This window comes from Eubalaena glacialis, chromosome 4 (assembly GCF_028564815.1).
Source record: "Eubalaena glacialis isolate mEubGla1 chromosome 4, mEubGla1.1.hap2.+ XY, whole genome shotgun sequence".
Classification (NCBI taxonomy): domain Eukaryota; kingdom Metazoa; phylum Chordata; class Mammalia; order Artiodactyla; family Balaenidae; genus Eubalaena; species Eubalaena glacialis.
The window spans coordinates 81,764,930-81,781,200 of NC_083719.1; the positions used below are offsets into that span (position 1 = coordinate 81,764,930).

Genomic DNA, 16,271 nt, shown 5'->3' on the forward strand with positions numbered 1-16,271 from the left:
GAATAATCATCTTAAAGAAGCTCAAAGAGATGCCATAATCCAGATGTATAAGTAAACAAAGTCAAGAAAACAATGAATGAAAAAAAAGAGAATTTAAATGAAGAAATAGAACAGTAAAAAAAGAATCAAACAAATTCTGTAGCTTAAGAATACAATAAAAAAACTGAAAAATTTAATAGAGAGCTTCAAAAGCTCACTCAGTCCTATAGAAGAAATAATAGATGAACTCAAAGACAAGCCATTTGAAATTAGCTAGTTATAGGAACAACAACAACAAAAAGAAAGAAAAAGAGTGAAGAAAGCATACTTATGACATACTATCAAAGGGGCAAACTTATACACATTATGGGAATCTGAGAACTAGAAAATAGAGAGAATGATAGAAAGCATATTTAAAGAAATAATGGCTGAAAACTTCCCAAATCTTAGGAGGGATGTGGACATGCAGCTACATGAAGCTCAAAGACCAAGAAAGAGTAACCCAAAGAAGATTATGCCAAGGCACATTATAACCAAATTGTCAAAGATCAAAAAAAGAAAAAGGAATTTTGAAAGCAGTAAGAGAAAAGAGACTCATCACATACAAGGACTGAGCCCCACTGACCCCAAGGAAATCAGCAGATTTCTCAGCAGAAACCTTGCAGAACAGGAGGGAGTAAGATGATATATTCAAAGTGCTCACAGAAAAATAAAATGCTGACCAAGAATACTATATCTGGTGAAGGCAAAGATGTCCTTCAGAAATATTCCCCAAAACAAAAGCTGAGGGAGTTCATCACCACTAGACCTGCCTTACAAGAAATCCCAAAGGAAGTTCTTCAAGTTTAAACAAAAGGACACTGAAGTAACAACATGAAAACATATGAAATTAAAAAACTCAAAGTAAACATATAGTCAAATCCTGAATACTCTAGTACTGTGATGGTGGTATATTAATCATTTTAACTTTATCATAAAAGTTAACAGACAAAAGTATTAAAAGCAAATATGCTAATTTGCTAATTACACTAATTTGCTAATGGATACAAAATATAAAAAGATCTAAAATGTGACATCAGTAGAATAAAAGGTGTGCTGGGGAGAGTAAATGTGCAGGTTTTTGCTTGTTTTGTTTCTGCAACTGAAGTTAAGGTGTTATCAGCTTAAAACAGACAGTTATAACTATAAGATGTCTTATGTAAACCTCATGGTAACCGCAAAGAAGAAACCTCTAGTAGACACACAAAAGAGAAGAAAGAAATCAAATCATGCCACTATAAAAAAATCAGCAAATCACAAAGAAATATGCTAAGAGAGGAAGGGAGAAATAAAGGAATGACAAAACAGCTAGAAAACAATTAACAAAGTGGCGATAGGAATCTTTATCTACCAATAATTACTCTAAATGTAAATAGATTAAATTCTCCTATCTAAGGACACAAAGTGGTGGAACAGTTAAAACAAACAGGATCTAACAATATGCTACCTACAAGAGACTCACTTTAACTTTAAGAACACACATAGGCTGAAAAAGAAGGGAAGGTAAAAGATATTTTGCTAATTGCAACCAAAATAGAGCAGGGAGGCAATACTTTTATCAGACACAATAGATTTTCAGTCAAAATCAGTCACAGGAAACAAAAAAGGTCTATATTCAACGACAGATGGGTCAATTCATCAATAGGATACAACAATTGTAAATATATATACACTCAACATTGGAGCACTTAAATATACAAAGCAAACATTAATAGAACTGAAGAAATAGATAGCAATACAATAATACAACAGGACTTTATTACCCCTCTTTCATCAATGTCTAGACCATCCAGACAGAAAATCAATAAACAGCAGACATGAATAACACTATAGAATAAATGAACCTAATAGACATGTACAGAACAATCCACCCAACAGAATTAGAAAACTCATTCTTCTCAAATACACATGGAACATTCTCCAGCATAGATCATATGTTGGGCCACTAAACATTAAGAAAAAAGAAAGACTCAAACAACCTAACATTATACCTCAAGGAAATATAAAAAGAAAAACAAATGCAGCCCAAAATTAGTATAAGGAAACAAATAATAAAGATAAAAGCAAAAAACTGAAATAGAGATTAGAAAGACAACAGAAAAGATCAATAAAAATAAAATATGCTTATTTGAAAAGATAAACAAAACTGACAAACTTTTATCTAGACTAAGAAAAAATAAGAAGGAACTCAAATAAAATTATAAATGAAAGAAGAGACATTCTGTTACAAAAAAAAATAGAAAGGATCATAAGAGATTACTATGAATAATTATACACCAACAAATTGGATAAACAATAAGAAATGGATAAATTCCTAGAAACATACAACCCACCAAGACTGAATCATGAAAAAACAGAAAATTAAAGCACACTAATAACGAGTTAGGAGACTGAAGCAGTAAACAAAAACTTCTTCAAAGAAAAGCCCAGAACCAGATGGCTTCACAGGTGAATTCTACCAAACATTTAAAACTGAATTAATGTCAATTCTTCTCAGATTCTTCCAAAAAAACTAAAGAGAGGGAACACTTCCAAACTTATTTTATGAGACCAACATCATCTTGATAACAAAGGAAGTAAAAGACAACATTAGAAAAGAAAATTACAGGCCAATATTCCCAATAAAATACAAGCCAACCTTATTCAACAGACATTAAAAGAATCATCCACCACGATAAAGTAGGATTTATCACTGGAATGCAAAAATAGTAATATAGTTCAACATATGCAAATCAATAAATGTGATTCAACATATTAAAAGAATGAAAGATAAAAACCATATGATCATCTCAATAGATAGAAAAAGTATTCAACAAAATTCAGCATCATTTTCTGACAAAAACTGTCAACAAACTTGATATAGAAGGAGTGAATGTCAACATAATAAAGTCCATATATGACAAGACATCATATGACAGCTAACATCACATTCAATGGTGAAAAGCTGAAAGCTTTTTCTCTAAGATCAGGGACAAGACAAGAGTGCCCACTTTTAACACTTCTATAATTTTCAACTTTGTCTCTATTCTTTTCATAATAGTACTGTGGTTCCTAGCCTGAGAAATTAAGAAAGAAAGAGAGATAATTGGTATCCATATCACAAAAGAAGAAGTTAAACTGTCTCTCTCTGTAGATGCCATGATCTACATAGAGATCTATATAGAGAAAACCCTAAAGACCAAAAAACTCTGAGAACTAATAAAAAAATTCAGTAATGTTACAGGATACAAAATTAATATACAAATGTCAGGTGCATTTCTATACACAAACAACAAACTATCTGAAATGAAATTAAGAAAACAATCCCATTTACAATAGTATGAAAAAGAATGAAATACTTAGGAGTACATTAAACCAAGGAGGTAAAAGATCTGCACACTGAAAACTATCAGACACTGATGAAATAAACTGAGGCAGACACAAATAAAATGAGGAAGACATAAATGGAAAGATATCCTATGTTTGTGGTTTGCAAGAATTAATATTTTTAAACTTGCCAAATTATGCAAAGTGACCTACAGATTCAATGCAATCCCTATCAAATTTCCAATAACATTTTTCACAGAAATAGGAATAATATCATAAAACTTTAATGAAACCACAAATAGCCAAATGGACCACACACAGCCAAAGCAATCTTGAGAAAGAAAAACAAAGCTGGAGGAATTACACTTTCTGGTTTCAAATTATATTACAAAGCTCTATTAATCAAAACACTATGGCACTGGCATAAAAACAAACACATAGACTGATGGAACAGAGAGCCCAGAAATAAACCCACACATTTATATTCAACTAATCTTTGACAAGGTCACCAAGAAAAATACAAAAAGGATAGTCTCTTCAATAAATGGTGTTGGTAATTTGGATAACTACATACAAAAGAATGAATTTGGACTCTATTTTATGCCATATATAAAATTTAATTTGAAATGGATTAAAAACTTAAATGTAAGACCCAAAATCCTAAGACTCCTAGAAAAAATAATAGGGAAAAAAAAATCTCCTTTCTATTGGTCTTGGAAATGATTTTTGGATATGACACCAAAAGCACAGGTAACAGAAACAAAAGTAAATAAGTGGGACTACATCAAACTAAATAGTTTCTGTATAGCAAAAGAAATGATCAACAAAATGAAAAGGAAACCTATGGAATGAGAGGAAATATTTGCAAATCATATATCTTATAAGAGGTTAATATCCAAAATATGTAAGGAACTCATATAACTCAATAGCAAGAAAACAAATAACCTGATTGAAAATGGTCAACAGACCTGAACAGACCAAAGAAGACATACAGATGGACAACAGGTACATGAAAAGGTGTTCAACATCATTAATCATCTAGGAAATGCAAATCAAACCCACAGTCAAAATCACCTCACATCTATTGGGATAAGTAGTATTAAAAAGACAAGAGATAGCAAGTGTTGGCAAGTGTACAGAAAAAAGGGAACCCTTGTACTGTTTGTGGGAATGTAAACTGGTATAGCCACTATGAAAAACAGTGTGGAGGATCCTCAAAAAATAAAAGAACAGAACTATAATATTATCCAGAAATTCTACTTCTGGATTATCCAAAGTAAATGAAATCAATATCTCAAGGAAATACATGCAATCCCATGTTCACTGCAGAATTATTCACAAGAGCCAAAATGTGGAAACAACCTAAGTGCTCACTGACAGATAAATGGATAAAGAAAACATTATATATTTGCAATATATGTATATGTCATATATTCATTGTATATTGTATATATTATATTTTATGCATAATATATAATTAAATAATATTCAGTCATAAATAAGAAGGAAATCCTTCCATTTGTGACAACACGGTTGAACCTGGAGTACATAATGTGAAGTGAAATAAGCCAGACACAGAAAGACAAATATCGTATGATCTCACTTATTTGCATTATCTAAAAAGTTGAACTCTGTAAAGCACTGTAGAATTTAAAGAATCCTTCCATTAAAAATAAATAAATAATTAATTAACATAAATTTAAAAGTTGAACTATTAGAATCAGAGAGTAAAATGCTGGGTTCCCAGGCCTGGTAGGCGGGGGAAATGGGAAAATGTTGGTCAAAGTGTACACACTTTCAGTTATAAAATGAACTAAGTTCTGGGCATCTAATGTACAGCATGGTGATTATAGTTAATAATACTTGAAATAATAATACTACGTATACTTGAAATTTGCAAAAATAATATATCTTGTGTTCTCACCATGCACAAAAATGTGATACTATGTGAAGTGATGGGTGTATTAATTAACTTAATTGTAGTAATCATTTCATAATGTATACATATATTAAGACATCACGTTGTACACCTTTAAAAGAAAATCATGTTGTACAACCTAACAAAATAAAATGAACAGCTGCTGAGAAAAAATAAAAATAAAATCTTGCATGTTATTCACATAGTTCTAAGGCTGTCATCACCTGCACTTTTCTCTTCCTCTATTCACTCACGCTTTCTTTCTCCTCGGAATAACTCTTAAACACAGCAGAAATCTTTTTGCCTCTGCTACTCTACTGTATGGCATAATAGGACTTGATTTTGAAACTTCCCTTTCAAATAGACATGTTAACTGTGGAAAGTTAAAAAAAAAAAAAAGAAAGAAAAAGGAAAGAAGTTTTAAAGGGAAAATAACTGGAAGTACTTGAAATATTAATCCTAATAATACTGTTGCCTTTTCCTTCCAAGTATTTCCCTTGCAGTTCCATTGGGCTTCTAACTCATTAACAGTACCACCATAGCATTAATTTTACGGGTACAGAATGCTTTAATGTCAAAATCATATCAAAATGATCTTTTACCATCTGATATTCATTTCACACAACATAAAAATGAGCAAAGTGCCTATATTTACAGAAGATGAAAATAAATAAAATATGTTAAGAACAGCTTTTTGTTAAAATAATTGTGTAACAGAAAAAGATAAAACTTGTTACTTATAATTGATATATTTTTATAAGCTAAAATGATCAAATATTCTTCTGTAAGAAACCTCAAAATACAAGCTCTTAGTATTACATTTTTTCTTTTCCTGTGGGCTACAAATAGCAAAAACAGGCTCTAGTTCTTTGTTTCACTAAAGTCATCCTTAGATAGTTGAAGAAAACACTTATTTTTGACATGAAACATGAAGAACTTTGCATATATTTAAAATGGTTTCAAGTTAAATACATAATTAACTTGAAGATTAGCCATTGTAAATTTATAGTACTTTATGCAATAAAAATGAAAGTAATTATTTCCTACTATTTTGGAAAAAATAAGATTGTAACCACATATGTCATGTCAGAGCTAAGAGCTGAACACAGTGAGAAAACAATAATTTTCAAATTGTTTCGATTAAGTCTTCTAGTCCCAAAGCTAATTAAACAGGACTTTTGTCTTGATCTGAAGTATAATGTATTAAAATACGTTGACAGAGTCTGGAAAACGTGTAATGCAAGAAATTTATACATTTCCATGTAGCTATTGCTTTTTTTGATAAGCTTTGTGTAAAAATTAGCCTTAAAGAAAAGCAAGGCCAAATTTGAACATTTTTTAATGTGGATATGTGGATGTTAACTCAAGTAGATATTTGCCTGTGTATTAGTTTTCTATTGCTGTATGACAAACTACCAAAAACTCAGTGGTTTAAAACGACACATTTTTATAATCTTATAGTTTCTTTGTCCAGGCACAGCTTGACTGGATCCTCTGACAGGGTCTCTCACAGGCTACACTCAGGGTGTCCACCTGGGCTTTATTTTCACCTGGAGACATAAGTGGGAATGAATCAACTTCCAAACTGGTGGCCCTGGATTCTTGCTGGCTGTCAGCTAAAGGCTACCCTCAGCTCCTAGAAAGAGGTCAGCCATAGTTCCCTGCCACGTGGCCCTTTTTCTTGGGCAGTTTACATATTCAAGGCCAGCAGTACAGTGGGAGCAAGACTGCTAGCAAGACAGTCTTATCAAATGTAATGTAATCGGAGGAATGACATCCTTTTTCCCATAGTCCACATGTTAAAAGCAAGTCACAGGTAAGGGGATTACACAAGGCATGAATACTCAACAGTGGGAATCATTGGAGGCCACCTCAGGGTCTGTTTGCCACTGCAGTTTGCAAAAGCATATAATTTTCCAGATTAAAAACAAGTAGATACATTAGTAATTAGGAAGGAAGAGTTCAGAACATATAAAATGTTAGCTGAAGAGGTCATACACTACAGTGCTGTTCTGGCCACATCATTTCTTTCAAATCACATCCTTAGCTTCAGTGAAATGGCCAATTATGGGTCAGTGGTTGTACCATTAAATGTAGGAGCTGAGTTTAGTCATTTATTCTACTGATTTATAGATAGATAAATAGATAAGTAGATACACAGACACACACATACCTTCAGAGTACCATGTTGTGGTAAACTGGTGCAACAATTGCCTCTAATTTATTCTTGTCTCCATGACTCTCTATATCCCTCCCCCTTGCAAAATTCCATCCTGCACTGACCTTGTACTTGGCCATGTGACTTGCTCTGGCCAATGGGAGATAGTAGCAAATGTGTCACAAGCAGACGCTTGAATAGTAATTAAGCACTGGGGCTTGCCTTCTCTCCATTCTTGAAACTTGTCACCATCATGGAAACAAACCTGGACTAGCCACTGGATGATGAGAGATCCATAAACCCACTTGCTGCTGTTACCCCAGCCAACAGTCATTCAAACCTTAAAAGCAGAGTTGTCCACCAGACCTGCAGCTGTCTGCAGATATATGAGAAGACCCAAGTTAAACCATCATGAGAACTTGCTTGCCGAGTCCAACCCAAACTGATGATGAACAGAATTAGAAGCTAAAAGAAGTGGTGTTTAAATCCACTAGGTTTTATGGTTGTAAGTTAAGCAGCAAAATACAGCCAATAAATACATCTATTGATTATATCTAATAATTACAGACACACATATATATGCATACACACACAAAAATGTGTGTATGTGTGTATAAAACCCCAGGTCCATAAATATTTCTTGATACTGGTTGTATTTTAGGAGGAAGCTAAATAAAGTGAAAATCTTTTTATAAGTATTCCTTATATTACTAAACTATAATTTCCTGTTTTCTATTTTTTTTTAGCAACAAAACAACTGTTAGGACTGTGCTCAGCAAAGATCATTACTAAACAATGAAATATTTTGAAATAGGTTTTATTTCCTCTTTTTCTCAAGAAGGAATTGCTGATGCCTGATTGTAGTGAGCAAGTCTGTAATCAAACAAGTTCTAACAAGAATTATATTACTTCAGTCATTTTTAGTAACCAGGACATTACAGCTGCCTTTACGGCGTGCAAGAATACAACAATTTAATTAGCTATATTGTGGAAGGGGACACAGATAGAGATATTTTAAAAGATGCATATATCAAAGAAAGAAAATTTGCTGTAGTTTTGTTTTTATGAGAAAAGGAGCTAAAATATACCTCTATCTGACAGAAAGGAATTACTGCTTCATCCTTTTATATTGATGAACTAAAAGCAAAGATGTTTGTGGGTATTTTTGAAGTATGTTCTCAAAATAGTGAGGAGGATTTAAAAAGTTTTGCATATCATAAAAATGTTGGGACTTTCCTGGCAGTCCAGTGGTTAAGACTGTGCGCTTCCACTGCAAGGGGTGCGGGTTCAGTCCCTGGTTGGGGAACTAAGATCCCACATGCCATGTGGCGCAGCCAAAAAAAAAAGTTGCTCTATGCCATTTAACTGACATTAGAATTTAAATAAATCCACACTGATTAAATTTAATAAATTTTCTCTTTTTTTGTTATAATTTGTAAAACATACACTGTAATCTTAACTGCTTCTCTGTCTACTCATCAACAAAATATCTGGATGAAAGTGAAAGATTAACTATCTAGGTGTTTAAATGGTGAGCATATAAATGTAACAACCACATGTAAACACTTCAGGGAATTTTTTTAACCTAATAATTCCTGCCATCATATTTATTTAAAGATCAATAAGGGTCTTAAAATATAAAGTGGGTTAAAAGATCCCCTACTTCCCAATAATCACCAAATCCCAAAGATCTTGTTCCCTAAGTACCCCTTGAATCTACTTTTTCTCTCTAATTCTCCGCAATTAATTTAGATCCGGTCCTCTTCACTTTTTGCCTGGATTACTACATTGGCTTCTTAAATTGTCTCTTCCTCCTCTCTTGTTTCCTGATCTTTGGACATCACATTACAGGAAGGTAAAATTACTAGTAGTTAGTTGAATATACTATTTTATTTCATATCTTTATGCATATCTATGTGCTAAAATACCATTTATTATTATTCATTTTATGAGTACTTATTCATTCTCAGAAACTTGGCCTAGATATTTCCTCCAATTATATTAAATGGTCCAAATGGTTTAATAAATTCTGCTCTCTTCTGCATTTATATCCTCTTCATTTTTCTGTGTGTATCTTATACAAATTTTTATTGTCATGTAGGAGACTACTTTATTGATGATAATAGAAATCTTTTCAAAAACCACAGGTAAGCCTGAGCCTCAAGAGATTTTTAGAAATGGACAAAATAAATTAATAAATGTATCTTTTTAGACCTTAAGTTCACATTTCTTACATTCTTTCAATAAAATAAATTGCTAATAAAATCACATTCTCAGCAGATGCAAGAGACCCACAATTTTCCTTGGCAACTTCTTTGTCTTACTCTATGGAGTCTCATTTCTCTTGCTCTCCAATCTCGGTTAAATTTTTATGTATGCTCCTTTAGAAACTCCCCTATTAAAAGCAAAAAACAAACTCTAAATTTCTCTTTTCATGGCTCTTCTTTAATCATGACCAGGAATACGAGACCTCTGCTGTTTAACCAAGAAACAATGTAGTTCTTTACATTTACTGATTCAATAAATATCTGTGGCGCACCAACAATGCACAGTAAGATAAGCCCCTCAACTTTCTGTACTTTAGGAAGATGCTTTTTAATCTCATACATGAGCAAATAAAGGATGACATACCTTTTTTACTTTGAGATCTATCTTACACAAAGAGTTCATTATCAAGTTCAAGGACTCATAAATAAGAATTTTTAAATCTCTATAATTTTCCAGGTGATATACAGTTACTTTCTGGTCCACACTTTAATTCACTGCTACCAGTTCCAATAGCTCCTATCTTCTCTTCATTGCTGATAACTCATAATATCAAGGATGAACTAATTGCTTTTGTATTTTACTTTTCTTCTTTTTAAATTAAAATTTGTATTTTGATGCCCAAATAATACATGGTGTAAATAAGAAAGAAGCACACAACTAGTTTTTAGGAGCATGATGTGGATGCTCAAGAAATAATAATAGTAGTTCTATTACTATTATATCTTTATCTTAATTTAACGTCATGGAATAATAAGGATTTATCATTTAATTGCTCTATTAAATATGACTTACCAATCTGAACTTAAGGTAAGAGATATAGGTCAACAAAGAATCACAGAATTTTAAGGTTGAAAGAGATCACTAAGTCCAAATCTCTCATTTTACAGACACGGAAACTTAGGTCTAAAAAGAATAACTGATTTTCCAGTGGCCAAATAGTCCTTGGAAGATCAAGACTGGGAATTTCTGACTTCAGATTCAGTTTGCTATTCAACTTTCTTTATTCAAACATATCTATATTTGCATTTTGATTAACATCACATGTATCATATGACATTTCTTAGTTACCTTGAATAGCGTTCTTCAAAGAGTAACCTTGCTTCCAATGAATTAAATACTAAAACCCAGCTATCAGTGTTCAAACCTTGAGGATTCCTCTCTGCATTAAAGCCTGTATGTGAGCTATCTGGATCACTGGTGATATCTCTCTGCTCTACTTTCTGTACCTCGGGAGATCCAGTAAATTCTCCTCTCCATTGCCCTGTCTCAGCCTTCAGAGCTTTGGCATTACACTCCATGAAGGCTCACAGTGCTTTGGAGGGATTTTTCTCATCTCATCCTCATTCTACAACATGAGGTTTTAATGATTGATTAAACAACATATTAAATATATGTGTGATGTAGAGTACAGTTCATATCATTGAATAACTACAATCTCATTGATATTAAGAATGTAAACTATTGATTAAGGTACTTTGGTATGTCAATTTGAGAAAAGCATCTGAAATCTCTTGCACAGTGAATTATTGTCTAACAAAATTTTCTAAAGTGAGAGAAACATATAGCTCTTGGTCTACAGAAAAAGTGGTTTTCCAATGAAGAAATTTTGATTTGACTATATGAATTAAATTAGTACAAAAATAAATGCAGTACCATTCTCATAGCAGGCAAGAATATTAGATATGCCTTAAAGAAAATTAATGGAATATAATAAATCTCTTCCATTCTTTCTTCTTTTTTTTTTCTTGTAGAAATAAACTCAAGAAAGAAACCCAAATGACTGCATGAAAATTCATGATGTTATTTTAATCTATAGGTAAATATGGCTGTAAAACATTTATGAAGAAGTGAAAATTTTTTAAAAATTAGGGCTAAGCAACTTTTATAAACAAAACTGAGTTTTTATGAGACTAAATACTTTTATTTAACTATTTCCACTATCGATCTAAAATTATTTTAAATAAAAATTCTTTGCATATATTTTTCAAAAAGTTATTTTCATTCTTCATTCTTTGCCATTAATTGACAACTACAATTCTGAAATAGCTAGTGTCTTTAAACACATCAAGTAATATCATAAAACAAAATAGACCCTAATTTAGTTAACTTTTCAACAGCGTATAGGCCATTCATAAGTAGTTCAAAGAGACTAATAATAATTGTGTATCTCAACTCCACACAATTCCTCTAGTCATTATTCTAAATTCCTTTATCCCCTGAACTTTCAAGTGAAAATTCTAATAAAAGTGAAAATTTTAAATGTGCTACATGTATTATACGGTATATCTAAAAATGAAAGAATGATTTTTGCCATACAAATGAAATTACATACCAAACATTGTAATAAACACAGGCAGCAAAATCAAAGCTTATGATTGACATAATTTTTCAAATTGACAACATTAAGGGTTTCTGGTGTCATCTCTTTGTGAGCAAATCTCCTTACACTTGAATAATTTAAATATTTTGGCAAGTACTTTTTTCTTCCTTATTTGACTTGTCACATATGTCAAAGATGATTGATTATCATGCCGGCAATGAATGAATAAAATGCCACACCCAGAAGTCTGTGGCAAAGAATTCTTACCACATGAATACGATATTATTTAACAAATGCAAATAGATGATGTATCTTATTTATTTACTTACTTATACAGCTTTCATCTATTCACTCAGTATTCATAGTTTTAGTTTGTGGCTGTCAGTGTCACTGAGATACATTAGTTTCACTTACTTAATTCTCAGATTCTATTCTTTTTAACACTAATGTGAATAAAATGATATTATAACTTAGTATTGAAATGGATAACCTGTCATAAAACTTGTTTCAATCATCTTAAAATATTTTTCAGTAAAACATTTGGGGCTGTATTTTCAGTAATCTGCTCATTGATTACATTCAACTACACATAATGCTAAACAAAGGAAATGAAATCCTGGCAACAAATTCTAAGGGACTTACCAAACTACAGTTTAGAAACAGACACAGAAACAACAACAACAACAACAACAAAATATATATATATATTTATTTATTTGCTTGCTTGTTTTATTTATTTATTTATTTTACAAACTTGGGAATTATGTGCCTATTTTAAAATGCTTTTTAACCAAATAAGAAATAGGGAACTAGAGAGATGAAATAACTTGACCAAAATCACCCAGCTAGTAAATTCTTCTCAAATTGTCACTTTAAATTGATTCTTTATCTCCAAACCTTGCATTCTTTCTTCTAGAAAATTTAGTTGATCCCTAAGCTTTAGCTGTAATATGCCTTTATACACATCAGGAGTAAATAATTGTTAACATTTCTACTAATTTCAACTACCACAGAAAACCTTACACAATATCGCACCGTTCATTAAACCACATAGTTATGAATATGACACATGTGAATTTGAAATTCAGTGAAATTAATAACCAAAAGAACCTGTTTTGCCCAGTGTGACAGTTACACTTTGCTACATAAGAAGCCACCCCAAATGCAGTAGCTTAAAACAGCAGTGTATTATTTTTCAGAAATCTTTGGTCTAAGTGGGTAATTCCTGTGCTGTTTTCAACTGTGCTCCTTAATGCTGCTTCATCTAGCTGAGAAGTTGGCTGGGATTGGGTTCATCTGCAATGTTTAGAGTACCTGGGCCTCTCTCTAGGTGTCTTTTATCCTCAAGGAGACTAGATCAGGCTGAGCTTCCTCACATGCAATACCTACATTACAAGAGAGTACAAGGTCTAGTGACTGGCTCAGAAATTGCACAGCACAGAAATGTGTCATCTCTGACACATTCCATTAATCAAAGCAAGACCCAAGGCTATATTCAAAGGGGTAGAGAAATAGAATCCACCTCCCAATGGAAAGAGCATCACTGGTACATTGAACCAGGGATTTCAAACTAGGGCATAATTGTAATAACAATATTTGCTCTACAGCATGAATGCAAATGTACTCTATGTATTTCAAACTGGATTTCTGTGAGGTAAATTTTTCAATATATACTATACAATTTCTCCTCTATGTATTTCTCTCAATTGTGAGATGCCTTCAAGACTTAAACTTAGCTTTGTATTCTCCTCCCTTTTTAACTTCTTTGGTGACCTTTTCCACATTTACTTTTCTTGGAAAACTATAATGGTAACCTACAAATACATTCTATTATGTAGGTTAATGTCACTGCATCAAATCCTAAATGTCTAAAATTAGATTTATCCTAGAATTCCTAACCCTCTGTCAGTGCTACCTCTCTTTTTCAGGTTCACTTTTGATTAATAACTCAGAATAGTGGTTTTAAATGTTGTTAGCAAATGAGCAATTTTTTTAAACAAAATCTATATAGAATCTCAATATATAAAAATATAAACATGGTAACTAGTATAAGTTTATTCTTAAGATAACATTTATAACATTTATTTATTATCATTTCAATTAATGAGAAAATTGAAGCTGTTTAGAGTTAAAAGTTTAATAATCCTTTAAGATTATTAAATGATGGTTGCTACTGTACATTAGCCTAACACCTAATGTCTTTCTTTTTGTTTGTTTTGATTGCATAATATAGATAAAATCCTGATTCAAACAGATAAGCAGCTACAACTGCTAACTTAAAATTTCAAGATATTCTTTAACTTGACATAATGCTTACAAAAAGTATAACAGAAAAATATGCGCTTCAAAGTTGAATCACTATCAATAATAAAATTGCTGGCCCTCCTTATAACAAATTTGAAAGGTAAGAAAAGTTATAATAACACAGAAATATCAATAAGACAATTTCAATCCTTGATTGGTTGAATTTGTGGTGTGAAACCTGCAGATATAGAGGATCAACTGTATTCAGTGTATTACACCATTTTATATAAGAGACTTGAGCATTCTTGGATTATAGCGTCAGGGGGCTCCTAGAAACAATCCCTGGTGGATACCAAGGGACAACTGTTTTCCATGGCATGGCTTGTATTCATTTATTGTTGATAATGATTATTCCCTGACATAGATGATCCTGAGTCTTGACTGAAAGTCATTCCACTAATTTGCCTAGAAGCAATAATCTGAAGAAATAACTGAGAAAACAGTCCTTTCTTCTCCGTATTGTACTCAGTCAGAGTGCATCAGATGACAAATTTCTTTAATTGTATAGCTCTTTCAATTTAAACATGTGGGCACACATGGGTCTCTATGCACACACAGCAAATACCTTTTCCTAACCTGTAGTTAGGAAACTGATGATATCAGTTTGCAGCCTGGGATTATAAACAGAAGCCCCCAGAAATACAATTTGAAGTCTCACCCGTGGGGTGGACTCACCGCCCGAGACCTTACCAACTGGGACTCCAGATTGTTGTTCAAGGGACTTCGCAGCGCTGCTTGGATCTGGATGTAGCTGCTTCCCCAATTTGGTGATGTATAAACCCCTGTCTTTACTATTCTGTTTTAGTTATACTATTCTTTTCTTAATTAGTATACTGTAATCTTTGTTAATTCAATAAACTCTCTCTAAATTCTTGTTTAACTGAGTGTTATTTTGCCAGCGAATCCTATGAACCTTGAAACCGAAAGTAAGGCTTTCGGCAAAACACCTGTCCAGTATAACATTTTTCAGACCTATCACACATTAAAAATTGGATAAATCAAGATACTTCCTGAGTCCCTATGTAAAAAACAAAATAAAATAAACAGAGTCCTCAATTAAATAGAATCGGGAGACCAGAGGGGGAACTCTCACACCCTGCAATGAAAGCAGAGCCCAACAGGAAAAAGAAACACTCCATTTCTTTCCTGGCAGGACTTAACCAATGAAAAGCCATGAACTCTTTGTTTACTCTAGCCCTCCCAACTTCCTTCTCCTCTCTATAAAAGTGTTCTCCATTCCTTGCTGTGTGGAAACTTGCATGTGGCTCAACATGGTTACAGACCTTGAACTGCAATTCTCTGTTGATCCTGAATAAATTTATCTTTTCTGGAGAAATACTTGGCTGTCTGTTCAGGTAAACATTTTAATGGCCTGTAGAGGAAACAGAGAAGACCCCCGAAGGCTCTGGGCCTGGTGAGCAAACAGGTGCAGTTCCCACAATTGAGCCCATTGTCACTCAATGCTTTTCTCGCTGAGCCTGGAGTTTGAACGTACGTCTTTCTCCTGGATCCAAGCTCACATCCTCTTTGTTTTTGAAACTCTTCAGGCTTTATTTGGGATCAATTTTAAGGTTTCATCTTTATGGTTAAGGTCTTATTCTGTATGCAAATGCTCCTTTGGCACTTTGGTCTGATTTTGAGATCACTGTTTCAACCAAAGCTGACTGAGAAGCCAGTGGCCTATTCCTTCCAGAACAGGGACTGCTTCACAGAAACTGTGCCAATTCAGCTATGCACCCATTCCTTTGGAACAGGGGTTGTTTTCTGTAAACTGGCTGAAAAAGCCTTTGGCTTGGATATTTCCTTAGAATTGGCTAGTATTAGCTTGCAAGCTGCTTGAGTAGAGCTATTTGAAAATTGTTCTTTACTCTAGAGAAAAACGTCTGAGAAATGGGATCCCAGTTATTTAAATTTTTTAAGGGCACCCACAATACAGCCTATTTTACGTTTAAAAACCACTGTCCTTCCTCATGTGCATT

At 32.9% G+C, this 16,271-nt stretch overlaps 1 long non-coding RNA gene and 1 pseudogene across 2 annotated transcripts in view; both read right to left on the reverse strand.

Moving 5' to 3' along the window:
- LOC133089520 (NADH-ubiquinone oxidoreductase chain 5-like) overlaps positions 1–10,966 on the reverse strand; it is a 52,325-nt pseudogene extending 41,359 nt beyond the window's left edge.
- The window catches only part of LOC133089841 (uncharacterized), a 215,412-nt gene that overhangs the window by 110,407 nt on the left and 88,734 nt on the right, over positions 1–16,271 (reverse strand). The window lies entirely within an intron of this gene.